Source organism: Lampetra fluviatilis, chromosome 66 (assembly GCF_964198595.1).
Source record: "Lampetra fluviatilis chromosome 66, kcLamFluv1.1, whole genome shotgun sequence".
Lineage (NCBI taxonomy): Eukaryota > Metazoa > Chordata > Hyperoartia > Petromyzontiformes > Petromyzontidae > Lampetra > Lampetra fluviatilis.
This window is the reverse complement of record NC_136340.1, coordinates 832,049-851,499: the sequence shown is the minus strand read 5'-3', so window position 1 is coordinate 851,499 and position 19,451 is coordinate 832,049. Positions and strand designations below refer to the sequence as shown.

Below are 19,451 nucleotides of genomic sequence, written 5' to 3'. Positions count from 1 at the left end.
ACTTAACTTGTTGGTCGGCTTTACTGACATGAAGTTGCATTTCATAGCCTCGCAGTCTTTGCCTCACTCTGTCTCTGCTCGCCGTTGTTGTTGCTGTCCAGCTGACGCCGTTAACTCAAGGCCTCATTAATTTCCGTCACTCCTTGTAGGTGAGGGCGGTTGAACCTTGGAGTCAGTTCTGGTTTTTGTCTGCTTGCTTTTTCTGATGTCCCCTGACCCCGGGAGTTATTATTTCTACTTTTATGGCCTGTCGAAGCCCGACTCGCTGTTGCTGGGCTAGTGGGTCGCTGGGTTGGTGTGTTCCCGGCTTTTTTTGCTTACGTTTGCAGTTCGCCGTGCTCTTAATTTCCTTCCCTCTTCAACCTTATATCGACTATTCGCTCCTGTCTGGGTGCGATTCAATTTTGACTTAGGAAGGTTCTGATTGTCATATGCTTTGGGTCGAGTTGTATATTAAGTATTAAAGTATGGAAATAACATTTCATATTGACTTAATGATGGTGATGGTTCAGTAGGCGTAACTTGTGGCCTGGTTTAATTGGAGTGGGTGTGAATATCGATAACTTTAGCCTATCCTGTTGTTAAATTCCGACTTTAACGTTACTTTAATAGCAATACAGAATAATTGAGCTTTTCGTCTTAACTAGGCGAACGCGAACTTCTGGTGACCCCTGCAGCCTTGCTATTCAGCTGAGTCTGCATCCTTGAGATATACAACGCTCTTATTCGTCTCACTGTGGCCATCCAACCTTCTGCTCTGGGAGTGTTATTCTTAATTTCAGGTCAAAGGCCCCCTCACGTTCAGACGCGCAGGGTTGTTAATCAGCCCCCTCCCCTGTGCAACAGCCTTGAGCTGGGTTTCGTTTGACCACTCACCCTGGATTTATCTTTCCTTGAGGCAAGGTTGCAAATTCTGTCATCCTAGCCCTCCTCCAGTTCATTACTTAACAACACCTGGTGTTTTGCAGTTTGCTGCGCTTTGGGGTGTTTTCATTCATTATATATCAAGTAACAATATAATATATAAAAACATCAAGTTTGGAAGAAGGCTTAGGATACAACAATTTCTACTTGTTATAATTTCAGTCAATCTACAATCAGCCTCAATCTGAGCGAGTCCTCGATAGTATAGTGGTTTGTATCCCCGCCTGTCACCCGGGAGACCGGAGTTCAATTCCCCGTCGGGGAGAGCAACACTTTTAAAAAAGAAATTGGCCACTGGCTCTCATTGTTATTACAATTTAAAATCACTTGCTGTTCCCTTTTATAACGTTAATTTCACCAAACGTTAAATCACCTGCTGCACTCAAAAGCCTTAACTGTTAAAAATGAATCCTTCAACATTTCAAGCTATTATTTATTGAGTATTAGAGATTATTTCTAGTTATAATTTCTGTCAATCACAAATCTTCCCACTCTGACCGAGTCCTCGATAGTAAAGCCGTTAGGTTCCCCAAATGTAACGCGGGAGACCAGGGTTCAATTCCCCGTCGCGGAGAAAAACTCTTTTTAAAAAAATGGCCACTGGCTCTTATTGTTATTACAATTTAAAAGGACTTGCTTTTGACTTCAATCACGTGATTTTCACCAATTGTGAAGTAACCGGATGCTCTAACCAGCTTGAACTTTTGAAGATAAACCCCTCTTCATTTCAATCGGTAATATGCCGAGTATATGGGTTCATTTCTACTTTTTATAATATCAGTCAATCTAGAATCAGTCGAATTCCGAGCGAGTCCTCGATAGTATAGTGGTTAGTATCCCCGCCTGTCACGCGGGAGACCGGGGTTCAATTCCCCGTCGGGGAGAGCAACACTTTTAAAAAAGAAATTGGCCACTGGCTCTCATTGTTATTACAATTTAAAATCACTTGCTGTTCCCTTTTATAACGTTAATTTCACCAAACGTTAAATCACCTGGTGCACTCAAAAGCCTTAACTTTTAAAGATGAATCCATCTTCATTTCAAACGATTATTTATTAAGTATTAGAGATTATTTCTAGTTATAATTTCTGTCAATCACAAATCTGCCCCACTCTGACCGAGTCCTCGATAGTAAAGCCGTTAGGTTCCCCAAATGTAACGCGGGAGACCAGGGTTCAATTCCCCGTCAGGGAGAGCAACTCTTTTTAAAAAAATGGTCACTGGCTCTCATTGTTATTACAATTTAAAAGGACTTGCTCTTGACTTTAATCGCGTGATTTTCCCTAATCGTTAGGTAACCTGCAGCTCTAACCAGCTTGAACTTTTGAAGAGAAATCCCTCTTCATTTCAATCGGTAATATGCCGAGTATATGGGTTCATTTCTACTTTTTATAATATCAGTCAATCTAAAATCAGTCGAATTCCGAAAGAGTCCTCGATAGTATAGTGGTTAGTATCCCCGCCTGTCTCGCGGGAGACCGGGGTTCAATTCCCCGTCGGGGAGAGCTACACTTTTCAAAATGTTTTGGCCACTGGCTCTCATTGTTATTACAATTTGAAAATCACTTGCTGTTCCCTTTTATAACGTTAATTTCACCAAACGTTAAATCACCTGCTGCACTCAAAAGCCTGAACTTTTAAAGATGACTCCTTCTTCATTTCAAACGATTATTTATTAAGTATTAGAGATTATATCTAGTTACAATTTCTGTCAATCCCAAATCTGCCCCACTCTGACCGAGTCCTCGATAGTAAAGTCGTTAGGTTCCCCACATGTAACGCGGGAGACCAGGGTTCAATTCCCCGTCGGGGAGAGCAACTCTTTTTAAAAAAATGGCCACTGGCTCTCATTGTTATTACAGTTTAAAAGGACTTGCTCTTGACTTTAATCACGTGATTTTCACCAATTGTTAAGTAACCTGCTGCTCTAACCAGCTTGAACTTTTAAAGATAAACCCCTCTTCATTTCAATGGGTAATATGCCGTATATGTGTTCATTTCTACTTCTTATAATTTCAATGAATCTACAATCAGCCTCATTCTGAGCGAGTCCTCGATAGTATAGTGGTGTGTATCCCCGCCTGTCACCTGGAGACCGGGGTTCAATTCCCCGTCGGGGAGAGCAACACTTTTAAAAAAGAAATTGGCCACTGGCTCTCATTGTTATTACAATTTAAAATCACTTGCTGTTCCCTTTTATAACGTTAATTTCACCAAACGTTAAATCACCTGCTGCACTCAAAAGCCTTAACTGTTAAAGATGAATCCTTCAACATTTCAAGCTATTATTTATTGAGTATTAGAGATTATTTCTAGTTATAATTTCTGTCAATCACAAATCTTCCCACTCTGACCGAGTCCTCGATAGTAAAGCCGTTAGGTTCCCCAAATGTAACGCGGGAGACCAGGGTTCAATTCCCCGTCGCGGAGAAAAACTCTTTTTAAAAAAATGGCCACTGGCTCTTATTGTTATTACAATTTAAAAGGACTTGCTTTTGACTTCAATCACGTGATTTTCACCAATTGTGAAGTAACCGGATGCTCTAACCAGCTTGAACTTTTGAAGATAAACCCCTCTTCATTTCAATCGGTAATATACCGAGTATATGGGTTCATTTCTACTTTTTATAATATCAGTCAATCTAGAATCAGTCGAATTCCGAGCGAGTCCTCGATAGTATAGTGGTTAGTATCCCCGCCTGTCACGCGGGAGACCGGGGTTCAATTCCCCGTCGGGGAGAACAACACTTTTAAAAAAGAAATTGGCCACTGGCTCTCATTGTTATTACAATTTAAAATCACTTGCTGTTCCCTTTTATAACGTTAATTTCACCAAACGTTAAGTCACCTGCTGCACTCAAAAGCCTGAACTTTTAAAGATGACTCCTTCTTCATTTCAAACGATTATTTATTAAGTCCTAGTTACAATTTCTGTCAATCACAAATCTGCCCCACTCTGACCGAGTCCTCGATAGTAAAGTCGTTAGGTTCCCCACATGTAACGCGGGAGACCAGGGTTCAATTCCCCGTCGGGAAGAACTACTCTTTTAAAAAAGAAAATGGCCACTGGCTCTCATTGTTATTACAATTTAAAATAACTTGCTGTTCCCTTTTATCACGTTAATTTCACCAAACGTTGAGTCACCTGCTGCACTCAAAAGCCTGAACTTTTAAAGATGAATCCTTCTTCATTTCAAGCTATTATCTACTGAGAATATGAGTTTTTTTCTGTTATAATTGCTGTCAATCACGAATTAGCCCGACTCTGACCGAGTCCTCGATAGTAACGTCGTTAGTTTCCCCACATGGAACGCGGGAGACCAGGGTTCAATTCCCCGTCGGGAAGAACTACTCTTTTAAAAAATGTTTTGGCCTCTGGCTCTCCTTATTGTTATTACTATTTGAAAGGGCGTGCTCTTGATTTTAATCACATGATTTTCCCTAATCGTTAGGTAACCTGCTGCTCTAACCAGCTTAAACTTTATAGATAAACTCCTCTTCATTTCAATCAGTAATATGCCGAGTATATGGGTTCATTTCTACTTGTTATAATATCAGTCAATCTAGAATCAGTCGAATTCTGAGCGAGTCCTCGATAGTATAGTGGTTAGTATCCCCCTTGTCACGCGGGAGACCGGAGTTCAATTCCCCGTCGGGGAGAGATACACTTTTCAAAAGGTTTTGGCCACTGGATCTCATTGTTATTACAATTCAAAATCACTTGCTGTTCCCTTTTATAACGTTAATTTCACCAAACGTTAAATCACCTGGTGCACTCAAAAGCCTTAACTTTTAAAGATGAATCCATCTTCATTTCAAACGATTATTTATTAAGTATTAAAGATTATTTCTAGTTATATTTTCTGTCAATCACAAATCTGCCCCACTCTGACCGAGTCCTCGATAGTAAAGTCGTTAGGTTCCCCACATGTAACGCGGGAGACCAGGGTTCAATTCCCCGTCGGGAAGAACTACTCTTTTAAAAAAGAAAATGGCCACTGGCTCTCATTGTAATTACAATTTAAAATTACTTGCTGTTCCCTTTTATCACGTTAATTTCACCAAACGTTGAGTCACCTGCTGCACTCAAAAGCCTGAACTTTTAAAGATGAATCCTTCTTCATTTCAAGCTATTATCTACTGAGAATATGAGTTTTTTTCTGTTATAATTGCTGTCAATCACGAATTAGCCCGACTCTGACCGAGTCCTCGATAGTAACGTCGTTAGTTTCCCCACATGGAACGCGGGAGACCAGGGTTCAATTCCCCGTCGGGAAGAACTACTCTTTTAAAAAATGTTTTGGCCTCTGGCTCTCCTTATTGTTATTACTATTTGAAAAGGCGTGCTCTTGATTTTAATCACGTGATTTTCCCTAATCGTTAGGTAACCTGCTGCTCTATCCAGCTTAAACTTTATAGATAAACTCATCTTCATTTCAATCAGTAATATGCCGAGTATATGGGTTCATTTCTACTTGTTATAATATCAGTCAATCTAGAATCAGTCGAATTCTGAGCGAGTCCTCGATAGTATAGTGGTTAGTAACCCCGCTTCTCACGCGGGAGACCGGAGTTCAATTCCCCGTCGGGGAGAGCAACTCTTTTTTAAAAAATGGTAACTGGCTCTCATTGTTATTACAATTTAAAAGGACTTGCTCTTGACTTTAATCACGTGATTTTCCCTAATCGTTAGGTAACCTGCTGCTCTAACCAGCTTGAACTTTTGAAGATAAACCCCTCTTCATTTCAATGGGTAATATGCCGTATATGTGTTCATTTCTACTTCTTATAATTTCAATGAATCTACAATCAGCCTCATTCTGAGCGAGTCCTCGATAGTATAGTGGTTAGTATCCCCGCCTGTCACGCGGGAGACAGGGGTTCAATTCCCCGTCGGGGAGAGCAACACTTTTAAAAAAGAAATTGGCCACTGGCTCTCATTGTTATTACAATTTAAAATCACTTGCTGTTCCCTTTTATAACGTTAATTTCACCAAAAGTTAAATCACCTGCTGCACTCAAAAGCCTTAACTTTTAAAGATGAATCCTTCAACATTTCAAGCTATTATTTATTGAGTATTAGAGATTATTTCTAGTTATAATTTCTGTCAATCACAAATCTTCCCACTCTGACCGAGTCCTCGATAGTAAAGCCGTTAGGTTCCCCAAATGTAACGCGGGAGACCAGGGTTCAATTCCCCGTCGCGGAGAAAAACTCTTTTTTAAAAAATGGCCACTGGCTCTTATTGTTATTACAATTTAAAAGGACTTGCTCTTGACTTCAATCACGTGATTTTCACCAATTGTGAAGTAACCGGCTGCTCTAACCAGCTTGAACTTTTGAAGATAAACCCCTCTTCATTTCAATCGGTAATATGCCGAGTATATGGGTTAATTTCTACTTTTTATAATATCAGTCAATCTAGAATCAGTCGAAAAACGAGCGAGTCCTCGATAGTATAGTGGTTAGTATCCCCGCCTGTCACGCGGAGACCGGGTTTCAATTCCCCGTCCGGGAGAGCAACACTTTTAAAAAAGAAATTGGCCACTGGCTCTCATTGTTATTACAATTTAAAATCACTTGCTGTTCCCTTTTATAACGTTAATTTCACCAAACGTTAAATCACCTGCTGCACTCAAAAGCCTTAACTTTTAAAGATGAATCCTTCAACATTTCAAGCTATTATTTATTGAGTATTAGAGATTATTTCTAGTTATAATTTCTGTCAATCACAAATCTTCCCACTCTGACCGAGTCCTCGATAGTAAAGCCGTTAGGTTCCCCAAATGTAACGCGGGAGACCAGGGTTCAATTCCCCGTCGCGGAGAAAAACTTTTTTAAAAAAAAATGGCCACTGGCTCTCATTGTTATTACAATTTAAAAGGACTTGCTCTTGACTTTAATCACGTGATTTTCCCTAATCGTTAGGTAACCTGCTGCTCTAACCAGCTTGAACTTTTAAAGATAAACCCCTCTTCATTTCAATCAGTAATATGCCGAGAATATGGGTTCATTTCTACTTGTTATAATATCAATCAATCTAGAATCAGTTGCATTCTGAGCGAGTCCTTGATAGTATAGTGGTTAGTATCCCCGCCTGTCACGCGCGAGACCGGGGTTCAATTCCCCGTCGGGGAGAGCTACACTTTTAAAAATGTTTTGGCCACTGGCTCTCATTGTTATTACAATTTAAAATCACTTGCTGTTCCCTTTTATAACGTAATTTCACCAAACGTTAAATCACCTGCTGCACTCAAAAGCCTTACCTTTTAAAGATGAATCCTTCAACATTTCAAGCTATTATTTATTGAGTATTAGAGATGATTTCTAGTTATAATTTCTGTCAATCACAAATCTGCCCCACTCAGACCGAGTCCTCGATAGTAAAGTCGTTAGATTCCCCACATGTGAAGTATTTGAATGACGGCAGGAAACTCCTTGACGGGTAACACACTTTTTATTAAATCTTGACTTGTCACTATACAACGAGTGGTCTCTATTCCTCGGACGACACACACTTCACTCGACACGTGTAGTTACTATTCCTCCGGCTACACACACTTCACTTGACTCGTGTAGCTTCTATTCCTCCGGCTACACACACTTCACTTGACTCGTGTAGCTTCTATTCCTCCGGCTACACACACTTCACTTGACTCGTGTAGCTTCTATTCCTCCGGCTACACACACTTCACTTGACTCGTGTAGCTTCTATTCCTCCGGCTACACACACTTCACTTGACTCCGTAACGTCCGTGGAGCCTACAGGCCCACCCCAGCTTGGGCGTGGGCCCTCTCACGGACGTTCGGCCCCGGGTCCCAGGGTTCCGCCTCCTCATCCGTCTTCAGTTTTCGCTGGTACTCCCTCCCCGTGCGCCTGTGCGCATCCCCTTATATAGTCCCCGCTCACGGGAGACGGAGTGTATGTGGTCCTCGACGTGAGCATCACTCCTTAGTTGACCAATCACGACGCGCTGTTCCTACGATCTGTTTTCCCCAGCGCGTGTTACCACTACACAACCAATCACGCCGCGCTGCCACACGATCACTCCCTCTCAAGCGCGTCACCGGCACACAGCCAATCACTACCACATAACCCATGACCCCGCGCTGACCCCTGATCCTTCACCGTCAGCGCGCGTCACCAACACACACAGCCAATCACTACGCGCTGACACACGATCCCTACCCCAGCGCGTATCACCACTACATCACCCCCTCCCACATAGCTCGCAGCCAGCCCGGCTGCTAAACAACAACACAACACAACGTCAACACAAGAAAAACCCCACCCCCCAGTGTGCCCTGTAACGCAACAACAACAACACAACAACAACAACAACAACCTATGTACAAATCGACAACCAACACAATAAAAGTCAACAACAACACACACAACACCTAGATAAGAAGCTATGTACAGCCCGACGAACAACACAATAAAAGCGAATTCCAGAAAATGAACGCGTCCAGTGTCTCTGCGACTACATGCAGTGACGAGGCGCTCCGGCCGCCTCGACTCCTCAATCGGTAGATCATAACAAGTAGCGCGACCTAGCGCGAGTCCGCCTGGCCGGTCCGTCGTATGGGACGGGACGCTGACGACCGTCCGGTGGCTCCGGCTGCTCTGGACGGCGCGGATCGGGCCTGGAAGGACCGGCCGCGCCGCGAAGATCCGGCCGCCGGTGGTCGGCAGCTGTCAGTTCCGAGACACCTGGGAGCGAATCAGGCGGAGACATGTGAGGATCAGGCAGAGACATTTCCCCCCTTGGGTCGTCGGTCACGTCACATGCTCGGCCCTCACGACACAAAGGGAGGCCATATGGAGGCGAGAACGGTTTCAGTCGGGAGGGGTGAACGTACCAACGGCGCTTTCCCCATTTTATTTGAACGCACTGGGGGCGTGCAACCCGCACGACCTCCATGGGTCCCCGCCATGGCTTCAACAATTTAGGCGACGTAGCCAAAGGTGCCTGAGGGCAATGCAGCCAGGCCCTATCACCTGGTTTCCAGTCGTGCACGGACACCTTCCGTGCACGCAACCGCTCGTTTGCAATTTGGCGAGCCCGCGAATTAAGCCGTGCGGCCTCCCTTGCCTCTGTCAGCTTATGGATATTAAATTTAATATGTTCTGCCAATTTCGAATTTGTTCGTGGTGCGGACAGGCCCAGCTGCGTTTCCATGGGCGGGTCGGCTTCCCGACCGTACATCAGATAGAATGGGGAAAATCCCGTTGCTGAATGGGGGGCCATTCTATACGCGGCGAGGACCCCCGGGACCTGCAGGTCCCAATCAACATGTGCCTCACACACCTGCTGGCACAGCATAGAAGTCAAAGTCCTGTGGAGTCTCTCCACCATCCCGTCCGTCTGTGGGTGGTACGGGGAGGTACGCACCTTCTTAGTACCCAATAGGTCGCACACCTCTTGCAGCAATTTACTTGAAAAATGTTTCCCTTGGTCGGTCAGCAAGCGTTCGGGAGCCCCCTTGTCCAGGACGTAGACCTGGACAAAGGCGTCCGTCACAGCCGCCGCCGACTGGTTGGCGAGTGGCCACGCCATAGGCCACCGGGTAAAATATTCGACACCCACCAACAGGTACTTATTACCCCTAGGCGTGACTGGAAAAGGCCCCAAAATATCGAGCGCAACGAGCTCGTTAGTGCGCGAGACCTGAATAGATTGCAGCGGTGGATTAGATGCCACGGGCGGTGGTTTCTGTCTGGCGCAATCAACACATCCCTTTAGAATATTCACCACGTCACTCTCCATCCCCGGCCAATAATAGTCACGCTGAAGCAGAGCAAGTGTGGGGGCCGTTGGCCCCCGAGATCCCTCCCTCCATCATCCCCTATTCCGTTTGTTACCCCACCTCCCTAATACCCGCTAGGGTTTCGCCGGCCTTCGAACGCGACGCCCTTACCCATACGGCTTCACGCAGCGCTCCCACGCTGCAAGCATACGTGCGCATGGCATCATCAATCATACGCCATACTCCCCCTCTCTACGCCGCTACATACAGCTCTCGCACGCTGCGAGCGTGCGCCCGTCTACAGCCCAGGGCGGCACTCGCCTCCACGTCGAATACCCACGTTACCAATGCGCACCCGTATCCGACACGTAACGACTGTATGCGCACTCACGCACACCGCTCCCCGCGGCACTCACTCACCACTGAATACTCGCGTTATGATCGCGCACCTGTATCGCACACGGAGCGAACGCACGCGCACACACGCAGCTCTACACGCGACACCCACTCTCGCGCCGCTCGGCGCAGCGCTCCCCCGAGGCGAGCCGCAGCGCTTCACGCGTTCACACCTCTCCACGAGATCACACGAGCACACGCAAGCGGGGCACACGCCGACACAACGACTCAAGTTGCCGCCGCCGTGCGCGCGAGATAAACCGTACAACAATGCGCAGCCGATTAAGCGCTCGAGCCGCGGGGTTGGGGGTCAGGGGTCCACCACCGCGCCGCCCTTTACGCAAGTAACGAGCACACGCAAGCTTGCACAAAGCTAACAGCTTCACTGTGCACCGCGGTTTCGCACACGCGAGCGGGGCGCACGCCGACACGACGACTCGTCCCCTCCCGCACTCGCGCGTGCACGTCAACACAAGTATCGTACAAGGACGATTCTCCTCTCACACGGCTGCGCAAGCACGCCAACACACAAAAGTGCTCTCCCCGGGCATTAACACCCACACCTCCGTACCCGCACAATCGTACAGAGACCACAGCCTTTACGCATACAACGACCACACACCCGCGAATGCAGTGCACGCTAATACCACGTTCAAAAACACCCAACAACACGGTTCCGTTGCTACGCTCGAGATTTTATTAACCCTTGTTAACTCACCGAGCCACCCGTGTGTGTGTGCGGGCCGGCAAGGCGCTCCCAACCCACCCTTTGGTGGCGTGCAGCCCTATTCTATGCTGCGCTCTCTGCTAAACCGCTTTCCTACCCGTCCTTACCCCGAGCTAACCCTCTCCCACGGATCCTACTCTCCGCTCTGAGGTGTTGTAAGGCGCGCAACACGATACCGTCTGTAGTCCCTGGTGACCTTGCGGCGCTCAGATCGTCCTGCAGACAATCTAGCGGCTCGCCCGATGACTCCTTCGTCGCTGACCCCGTGTCCAAACTCCAGAAGAAGAGAGTTCCCTACTGCCCCTGCGTTTTCTTTTAAACTATTCGCATCAAAGGCTAGGCGCCCCCGTCCCGACCGCCTTGGTCTCTCGACCAATCCTGAGCCTAGGATTTCCCGCTCTTTTGCGATCCCGCCGGCCTTTGACCTTTCGACCAATCAGTCGTCCCGGGTTCTGATCCCAGCTATCTGCCCTGCTGACCCGTGTTTGTGTTTGTATGCGTTTCTAACTGCGGGGCTCTCTGAGCTCGCCGTGGTCGTGCGATCTCAAATCCGCCCACGGCGCCGCAGTGTTACTTGGCCTGGGAAGGGTCCTGTCCAATTTCCTGGCCCTGAGAAACCGTGGGGTAACCCCCCTAGGGGGCCCTCGGGTGAAAACTCAGGGTAGGCGACCCGACCACGAGGCCCTACGTGGGTGCGGGTGCGTGTTTATGTGGGGGTGGTGATGGGGGGCAGTGCGGCGGTGGAAGCAGGGCGGCTCCCTGGCTCGGCAGAGCGGCCCCGTCGCTGTGGCACCACATAGCCCCCCGGGGTGCCAGTCCCTGTCCCGGGTTGACTGGAGCACCTCGCCTGGGTTGCCCCCACGAGGTATCGCCGCGGGGTCCGCGGGATTCGCCCGGCCCTTGTGGCTGGCCTCGGGGGTGGCGGCTCCGTCTCCTGGGGCTCCGGCGGTGGTCTCCTCCTCCATTCCAACGGCTCCCCTCGGTCTCTGGCACCTGCGGGCTGGGGAACAAACTCAGAGGCGGTGGGGTTTAAGGGTCGCCGTCCTCGTCGCCCCCGGCCTCGCCCGGGGCCCCTCGGAGCCCGGGGCTCCGTGGGGCCCATATACTGCGCGAGGCCCCCGGGCACGGGGGGTGGGGGGACCCCGGGGTTTCGGGGTACTTGGACGGCGGGGCTCCCCCCCTCGGGGGCTGCTCGCCACGGCTTCAGTCGGCGGATGTTGACCACCATCTCCCGGCCCCTCTCTCCTCCCTGAATCAGCACCGTCCATGGTGAGATCTGCCGTCTCACAATCCAGGGTCCTCGCCAGTAGGTGGTCAGCTTCCCCACCTGTCCGGCACCGACGCGGGGAGTGTACAGCCACACCTCGGAGCCCGCAGTGTAGAAGGGGGGCTCCATACGGGGTCGGGCGCCCTGCTCTTGCCGCTGGTGTGCGGCCTCTCCGTGCGGGTAGGCTCGGCCCCTGGCCCCTCGGAGGGTCTCCAGCAAGTGCTCCACGGGGTGGCTCCCTTCCTCCCGTTGCGGCGGAGGGACACCGAACAGCAGATCTGCGGGCAGGCGAGACTCGCGACCAAACATCATTAGGAACGGGGTCTGTCCTGTAGATGTGTGAACGGCGGTGGTGTAGGCGAACAGGGCATAGGGGAGGTGTTCGTCCCAGTCCTGTTGATTCGCGGCCGCCATGCGTTTAAGCTTCCCGGCCAGAGTCTGGTTCATCCTCTCTACCATCCCGTTCGCCTGGGGGTGATACGCCGTGGTTCGGTCCTTCTGGATCCCGAACTCTCGGCACAGCGCCTGGAATAGTTCGGCCTCGAATTCACTTCCCTGGTCGGTAATGACTCGTTCGGGGATCCCGCACTTAAGTACGTAGTTTTCCACGAAGGCCCGGGCCACTACGAGGGCTGTTTTATCCGGGATAGCCACCGCCACGGGGTAGCGGGTGAAGTACTCCACCGCTACGAGAATATATCGGTTGCCCCGGTGGGATCGTGGAAAGGGGCCCTGTAGGTCGATTCCGACCAACTGATTCGTCCGACTGACTCGGAACGGCCTCAGGGGTACCTGGTACCTCGCCGGCTTTTGCCCACACTGCTGACAGGCCCGGCAGCCCTGCACCCAGGCGGCCACATCTTGCGCCAATTTAGGCCAGAGATACTGGCGACGCAGGGTCTCTCGAGTACGTCGTTCCCCATCGTGGCCCCCAAGTGGGTGGTCATGCACCAGCCGTAGCAGCTGGGGTCGCACCTGGGCAGGAACACAGATGCACCCCGGCTGGCCGGCCTCGGTTAACTCCCGTACCACTCCGTTCTGTACACACAACCGGGCATACAAACCGCTCCAGGGTCCTGGTAGGGCGCTCTTTTCCTCCCGCAGTGCCGCCTCCACTGCCGCCAGATCCGGATCTCGCTGCTGGGTCTGTCTCAGCTGCTCGTCGTTTAGGCCCGGGAAGGCACAGCCGACGTCCTCCTGGATCCGTCCGATCGGGTCCCGAGCCGCGGGTCCCGCGCTTGCCGGGCGGTCGACGGGATCCTCAGTGCCACCTGCGAGGGTCTCTGTGGCGCACACTGCACTCTCTCTCGCTGGGGGGGGGTCAGTGGCCGCGGCCTCTCGGGGGTCCGTTGCCTGCCGGCAGCGTCCCCCCGTGAAACACGGGCAGGCCTCCTCCGCCCTCGTCTCGGCGTACACCGTGGGTCGCCTCGACAAGGCGTCCGCGTTTGCATGCGTCCGGCCAGCCCGATACTCGATTTGCAGGTTGTACTCCTGCAACTGCGCCAACCACCGAGCCATCTGCCCCCGCGGCTCCTTGAATGTAAGAAGGAACTGCAGAGCATAATGGTCAGTGCGTACGCGACATCTCCTGCCGTACAAATACGGCCGGAACTGTTTGCATGCGAAAATCACGGCGTACAACTCTTGGCGGGTCACGCAATAGTTCAGCTCGGCCCCACTCAAGGTCCGGCTGGCGTACGCGATGACTCGTTCCGTCCCATCCTGTACCTGTGACAACACCGCGCCCAGCCCGCTGCTGCAGGCGTCCGTGTCCAAAATAAAATCGGTGGTAAAATCGGGGAAAGCGAGGATGGGGGCGTGGGTGAGGTGATCTTTGAGAGTGGTGAAGGCCGTCTGGCAGGCCCCCGTCCACTGGTAGGGGTGCTTAGGGGAGGTGAGTTGGGTGAGAGGGCGTGCAATCTCGCTGAATCCCTTTACAAATCTACGATAATAGGTGGCGAGCCCCAAAAATGATCTGATCTCCGTCAGATTCCTTGGCCGTGGCCACTCCACTACGGCGCGTACCTTCTCCGGATCGGTGTGCACGCCTGCCTCGCTGACGCGATGCCCGAGGTACCCCACCTCGCGTTGTGCGATGTAACACTTACGTGGCTTGAGCTTGAGATGAGCCGCTCGCAGTCGCTGGAACACCTCTCGAAGCCTGGACCAATGCTCAGACAAAGATCTACTGAACACTATCACATCGTCCAAGTAAATCAGGCACTGTTCCCATTGCAAGCCCCGCATCACCAACTCCATCAGCCGCTGGAACGTCGCAGGCGCATTGGTGAGTCCGAACGGGAGTACTCGAAACTCGAATAGTCCCATCGGGGTGGTGAATGCGGTTTTCGGCCGATCCTCCTCCGCCATCTCCACCTGCCAGTACCCGGACGCCAGATCGAGGGTGGAAAAATACCGCGCTCCTGCGAGACTGTCGAAGGTGTCGTCGATGCGGGGTATGGGGAAGGCATCGCCGAGCGTGACTGCATTTAGTTTACGGTAATCGACGCAGAACCGGGTTGACCCATCCTTTTTCGTTACCAGTACCACTGGGGCAGACCAAGGGCTCGCGGAGGGCTGGATTATGTTATCGCGTAGCATATCCGTGACTGCCTCTTTGATCTGGGTCCGTTCAGGCGCGCCCACTCGGTATGCGGGGAGTTTAATGGGTCGGGCTGCACCTGTGTCAATTTGGTGCTTGACCAGGTCGGTCCGGCCCACGTCCGAATCGTGCTCACTGAACACGTCGGCGTACTCCCGCAATAACCCGCGCAGCTGATCGGCCTCCCCCTTAGGTAAGGCTGCCCAAGGCACATGTAACGCATCCTGCAGGGGAACAATCTCGGCTCGGGGGGTCGGGCCGACCCGCCAGGCCAGATCCTGGCTGTCCTCGGGGCGGCCAGGGTCCTCCGCCCAGAGTGCGAACACCGAGTCGTTCGAGTGGCGAGCATGCAGGGGGTGTACGGTGGCTACCGGGGTGCGTCGTCGTATCATTGCCGGGGTACTGTGTGGGTTAAACACACGTATAAACAGCCGGCCCCCATCTGCGTTTACCAGTGTGGCTGACCCTACCACCCCGTATCGCGATGCCAACTCCGGGTGAGGAGTCAGCATTACCTCGCCCGATGGTCGGTGGGTTGGGTCGGTGGAGAGGGTTGCCACTGGCACCAGCATCTCGGCGAGAGGTCCGATGGTGACGGCCGACACCAGCGTAGCGGCCACGGGTGTGAAGCGTGGGCGATTCGGCTCCTGTCCTAGGAACGGAATCCGCTCCCCGCTGCCCTCCACCGTAGCGCATCGTTGCCGGGGCTGTACGTTAAGTCCCAACTTTTCCAGGAGGTCCGTTCCTGCAATGCACTCGTGGCACAACACACTCGAAACGTAGAATTCCTGTGTGCACACCTGGTTTCCTAGACGGACCTCGAGGGAGACCTTCCCCAGCAACCCCATCCCGGCTCCGCTTGCCGTGTGCAGCGCGCGATCGGGGGCCTGCAGGCAGCCCACGTCCACCCCGAGCATGCTGCAGTGCGCGGCGCTCATGAGAGAGGCCACGGCGCCCGTGTCCAGCAGGATCCGGGTGCGCTGCCCGTTCACCTGGCCTTCCACCAGCGACGTGGCTCCCGTTATCCCTGCCACCAGCTCCCGCAGCCAATCGCCCGAGGTCCCTGCGCCCTTGGGTGTTGTCGTTGTAACCTGTTTATGGATCACTCGCTCGCCATTATTATTACAGCTGGTTTGGGTCGGGTCTACGTCGATTTCATCCCCCGGTGGTCCCCTCTCTAAGGGGGCCTTAGTGTTTGACCTATGCATCTGCCTCGCACGGGCGAGCTGAGGGCAGTCCCTCATTCGGTGTCCCCGTTGGTCGCATATATGGCATGGAGGGGGAAGGTTGGCGGCTCTGTGGCGAACTTTCTGCCCACTCCCTCCTCCCCCCGTGCGCTGTTGCTCATACTCTGCTTCTAGTCTAGCCACTCTCCCAGTTAATCCTCCTACCTCGGCCTGGACCGTCTCCACCATTGTCTCCAGCGCAGTCATGTGTGCCCGTACTTGGGTTACCTTGTTGTCTACTTGGGTTACCCTGTCACCTACCTGGGTTACCCTGTCGCCTACCTGGGTTACCTGGCCGGAGACATCCTTTATACCCGTTTGTATACCGGCAACCCATCCCGGGGTTGTCTCGCGGGACACTGGAGGCTCTCTTTCCCGGCCCCTTACCGTCCTCGCGAGCTCCTGTTCCTCCTCCTCGTCTTCCGAGAGCAGGCTCGCAATGGCGCGCTCTCGTCCCAGCCCCCGGAGCTGCGCGCGTTCGCTGTGAATTCTTTCACACTTACGTGCGCGCTCGACAAGGGCGTTAAAGGGAAGACGTGGGCAGCTCATGTCTGGCTGCCACCACGCCGTGCGAGACAGGTACCGCTGGATTTTCTCGGCGGCCAGTTCCTCAATAACATCAGTTGCGTACCCCGGGCGTGCGATCTTTGTTAACTCGCGCACATCCTCGGCGTAATCACGTAGATCTTCGCCAGGTTGGCGACGGCGCGCCTCTAAGGCCGATTTTGCTTCCTCCTCGTCACGCGTGCCAAAACGCTGATCGAGTCGGCGCATCAGCTCCTCTAGCTGTGTCTGTGCGCTCGCGGGTAACGCTTCTACAAAATCGGCTGCCCGCCCATCAAGATTCATATTAAGTTGACGTACTGCCTGCGCGTCCGTCCATCCATTAATTTCCTTGGCCCCTAAGAGATTGCGGGCAAATGCCTTCCACGAAGGGGCCCCCCTGCCGGTAAATATTAGTCTTATTTTAGCGTGAGGTAACGCGGGGGTCCGTACCGCTTCTGACACCAATTTGTGGGGGCCGTTGGCCCCCGAGATCCCTCCCTCCATCATCCCCTATTCCGTTTGTTACCCCACCTCCCTAATACCCGCTAGGGTTTCGCCGGCCTTCGAACGCGACGCCCTTACCCATACGGCTTCATGCAGCGCTCCCACGCTGCAAGCATACGTGCGCATGGCATCATCAATCATACGCCATACTCCCCCTCTCTACGCCGCTACATACAGCTCTCGCACGCTGCGAGCGTGCGCCCGTCTACAGCCCAGGGCGGCACTCGCCTCCACGTCGAATACCCACGTTACCAATGCGCACCCGTATCCGACACGTAACGACTGTATGCGCACTCACGCACACCGCTCCCCGCGGCACTCACTCACCACTGAATACTCGCGTTATGATCGCGCACCTGTATCGCACACGGAGCGAACGCACGCGCACACACGCAGCTCTACACGCGACACCCACTCTCGCGCCGCTCGGCGCAGCGCTCCCCCGAGGCGAGCCGCAGCGCTTCACGCGTTCACACCTCTCCACGAGATCACACGAGCACACGCAAGCGGGGCACACGCCGACACAACGACTCAAGTTGCCGCCGCCGTGCGCGCGAGATAAACCGTACAACAATGCGCAGCCGATTACGCGCTCGAGCCGCGGGGTTGGGGGTCAGGGGTCCACCACCGCGCCGCCCTTTACGCAAGTAACGAGCACACGCAAGCTTGCACAAAGCTAACAGCTTCACTGTGCACCGCGGTTTCGCACACGCGAGCGGGGCGCACGCCGACACGACGACTCGTCCCCTCCCGCACTCGCGCGTGCACGTCAACACAAGTATCGTACAAGGACGATTCTCCTCTCACACGGCTGCGCAAGCACGCCAACACACAAAAGTGCTCTCCCCGGGCATTAACACCCACACCTCCGTACCCGCACAATCGTACAGAGACCACAGCCTTTACGCATACAACGACCACACACCCGCGAATGCAGTGCACGCTAATACCACGTTCAAAAACACCCAACAACACGGTTCCGTTGCTACGCTCGAGATTTTATTAACCCTTGTTAACTCACCGAGCCACCCGTGTGTGTGTGCGGGCCGGCAAGGCGCTCCCAACCCACCCTTTGGTGGCGTGCAGCCCTATTCTATGCTGCGCTCTCTGCTAAACCGCTTTCCTACCCGTCCTTACCCCGAGCTAACCCTCTCCCACGGATCCTACTCTCCGCTCTGAGGTGTTGTAAGGCGCGCAACACGATACCGTCTGTAGTCCCTGGTGACCTTGCGGCGCTCAGATCGTCCTGCAGACAATCTAGCGGCTCGCCCGATGACTCCTTCGTCGCTGACCCCGTGTCCAAACTCCAGAAGAAGAGAGTTCCCTACTGCCCCTGCGTTTTCTTTTAAACTATTCGCATCAAAGGCTAGGCACCCCCGTCCCGACCGCCTTGGTCTCTCGACCAATCCTGAGCCTAGGATTTCCCGCTCTTTTGCGATCCCGCCGGCCTTTGACCTTTCGACCAATCAGTCGTCCCGGGTTCTGATCCCAGCTATCTGCCCTGCTGACCCGTGTTTGTGTTTGTATGCGTTTCTAACTGCGGGGCTCTCTGAGCTCGCCGTGGTCGTGCGATCTCAAATCCGCCCACGGCGCCGCAGTGTTACTTGGCCTGGGAAGGGTCCTGTCCAATTTCCTGGCCCTGAGAAACCGTGGGGTAACCCCCCTAGGGGGCCCTCGGGTGAAAACTCAGGGTAGGCGACCCGACCACGAGGCCCTACGTGGGTGCGGGTGCGTGTTTATGTGGGGGTGGTGATGGGGGGCAGTGCGGCGGTGGAAGCAGGGCGGCTCCCTGGCTCGGCAGAGCGGCCCCGTCGCTGTGGCACCACACAAGCGTTTTGTTTCCTCCCAAATGCAAGAGGCGTTCATGTGCGGCCAGGACAACTTTCCCCCTCACAGCGGAAGGAACCACAAGTGAGTGCCGCCGGGACAAACTATCCCATCTCATTAATAGGCCTTGCTTAAGTACCCAGGAGCCAGTTCGCTCCCGGCCCTCCTCGGGACCCCCCACCCTGCGGCGCAATGCTAGCAGGGAGCTGTCTTCCATTTGGAGACGGCCCCACTCAATCAGCGACAGTGAGAGTAGCGAGTCCTCTCCCTCAGGGGTAGCGGGAACATCCCCGATTGGTGCACCCGCGGTCGCAGCCAACGCCCCCATACCTTCCCCAACTGTCAGTTTACAGCACGCCGATCCCGATAAGCAGGCACATTTGTGACAAGGCGACAATCGCGACAGGGCATCGACGTTTGTGTGGCGCAACCCCTTACGGTATGTAGTCGTGAACTGATAGTCCTGGAGGACTTCCAACCACCGTGACAATTGGCCCGAGGGTTGGGCGACCCTCAATGAATACTGAAGCGCCGCGTGGTCCGTCCGGACCGTAAAGTGACGGCCATAGAGATACGGTCTAAATTGTTGTACAAAAAAAACAATAGCAAGCAGCTCGCGACGGGTGACGCAGTAGCGCTGCTCCGCCGGTGACAATACCCTGCTACCATAGGCGACCACC

The 19,451-nt window shown here is 52.8% G+C and overlaps 2 non-coding genes across 2 annotated transcripts; both read left to right on the top strand.

The window, feature by feature from the left end:
• Positions 1-1,736: 1,736 nt before the first annotated feature.
• Positions 1,737-1,808, top strand: TRNAD-GUC (transfer RNA aspartic acid (anticodon GUC)). Its single transcript has one exon. It is a non-coding gene; the product is annotated as a tRNA-Asp (tRNA).
• Positions 1,809-3,592: 1,784 nt separating this feature from the next.
• TRNAD-GUC (transfer RNA aspartic acid (anticodon GUC)) lies at positions 3,593-3,664 on the top strand. Its single transcript has one exon. It is a non-coding gene; the product is annotated as a tRNA-Asp (tRNA).
• The last annotated feature ends 15,787 nt before the right edge of the window (positions 3,665-19,451 follow it).